This window comes from Pteronotus mesoamericanus, unplaced genomic scaffold, assembly GCF_021234165.1.
Source record: "Pteronotus mesoamericanus isolate MK-2021 breed Mesoamerican mustached bat unplaced genomic scaffold, CSHL_Meso_final contig_116, whole genome shotgun sequence".
NCBI classification, from domain to species: Eukaryota; Metazoa; Chordata; class Mammalia; order Chiroptera; family Mormoopidae; genus Pteronotus; species Pteronotus mesoamericanus.
The window spans coordinates 39,751,964-39,754,284 of NW_026555027.1; positions in this window are offsets into that span (position 1 = coordinate 39,751,964).

Sequence of the window (2,321 nt, forward strand, 5' to 3'; positions counted from 1 at the left end):
TACAAGAGGAGGATGTACTCAGCCCACACAAAGGACACACCTCGAGTACCCAGTTTGGGTGACAGAGGAGGCTTTGCCACTAGATCCTATACCTACTGCAGTAGGTCATACTACCAAGACAAGGAGTCAAAGCAGCTCTACCTAATACATAGAAACAAATACAGGGAGGCTGCCAAAATGAGGAGACAAAGAAACATGGCCCAAATGAAAGAACACATCAAAACTTCAGAAAAACAACTAAACGAAAATGAGATAAGCAATCTATCAGATGCAGAGTTCAAACCATTGTTTATACAGATGCTCAAGGAACTTAGTGAGGACCTCAACAGCATAAAAAAAGGTCCAGTCTAAAATGAAGAATATACTAATTGAAATAAAGAACAAATTTACAGGGAACCAATGGTAGAATGGATGAAGCCAAGAATCAAATCAATGATTAGGAACATAAGGAACAAAAAAAAAAAAAAAAATCAGAACAAGAAGAAGAAAAAAGAATCCAAAAAAATGAGAAGAGTGAGCAGCCTCTGGGACAACTTCAAGAGGTTCAACATTCACATCATAAGGGTGCCAGAAGGAGAAGAGAAACAGCAAGAAATTAGAAATCTATTTGAAAAAATAATGAAAGAAAGCATCCCTAATTTGGTGAAGGAAATAGACATGCAAGCCCATGAAACACAGAGAGTCCCAAACAAGATGGACGCAAAGAGGCCCAGTCCAAGTAACATCATAATTAAAATGTCAAAGGTTAAAGATAAAGAGAGAATCTTAAAAACAGCAAGAGAAGTTTGTTTCCTACAGGGGAGTTCCCATAAGACAGTCAGCTGATTTCTCAAAAGAAACTTTGCAAGCTAGAAAGGATTGGCAAGAAATATTCAAAGTCATGAATAGTGGGGCCCTACAGCTAAGATTGCTCTACCAGCAAAGCTATCATTTAGAATCAAAGGGCAGATAAAGAGCTTCCCAGATTAAAAAAAAAAAAAAAATTAAAGGAGTTCATCACCACCAAACCAGTAATACATGAAATGTTAAAGGGTCTTCTTTAAGAAGAAGATCAAAACTATGAACAATAAAATGGCAAAAAATATATACGTCTATCAATAATTGAAGCTAAAATACAAACTAAGCAAACAAGAAAAACAGACATAGAATCATGGATACAGAGACCGTATTGATAGTTGCCAGATGGGAAAGTGATGTGAGAGGATGGGTGAAGAGATGAGGGGATTAAGAAGTACAAATAGGTAGTTACATATTAGCCATGGGGCTGTAAAGCACAGAATAGGAAATGGAGCAGCCAAAGAACTTCTACTCATGACCCATGGACATGAACAATGGTGGGGGAATTGCCTGAGGGAGTGGGGGGTGCTGGGTGGAAGGGGGCTAAAGGGGAAAAATCAGGACAACTATAACAGCATAATCAATAAAATATAATTAAAAAAATAAAAGTAAATCTTTGAATACTTTTTCAGATTCTTCTATACACATATCATAATAAAAGCTACACTACGCTGGAATTGATTGATAGTCAACATTTAATGGTTAAGTACCCACAGGTACAAAGCTCTGGGTTTCTGCAGTGATTAAGAGAAATATCAGCCATCATGTTACTCATTGTATAAGTCCTAGGTTCCAGTCTCTAATGTACTCTTGAACTTGATGTTAGTTACATGGTCTTGGACAAGTCACTCAGTCTCTCAGCCTCCTTATTCTCATCTGTAAAATATAGAAGTAGGACTAGATCCTTTCCAGCACTAAAATACTGTGAATATCATGCTGCTGCCACTGCTGGGTGTTGCATCACAGGAAGCAGATGAAAGTATTCATTATCCAAACATCAACCAGATAGTATAAGTTTACTGACTTATGCCTTTCTATGAGCATATAGGTCAACTATGTTAAGTTTTAATCTCTAAAGTTTCATCTGAGATAAGATTTTTGGGGTTCTTGAGATGCTATTGAGAAAGACATCACATTTGCACATACAGTATTAACAACATTTAAGAACTTTCTTTTATAAATTGAAAAGCTACAACAGAGGAAACGAATAATTTCTAACTGTGAAAGAGTAAGCTTTTTCTTAAGCTACAAACATAAACACACAGTACCCCTTCATCTATAAATTATTCCATCTGAATATCTGTGCTGCTATTGATTCATCAAAAGGTCAAATGAATTTAAACTTTCAAAAGAAAGACACAGATTTACTCCCTATATACCTCCTTGATTTTTTTTTTACATATTTATACTTTATAGCATTATGTAATTTGTAGGACTGAGAATTCAGAATTAGGAGCTATGATCTGAAATCTAAAGTTTCTGAA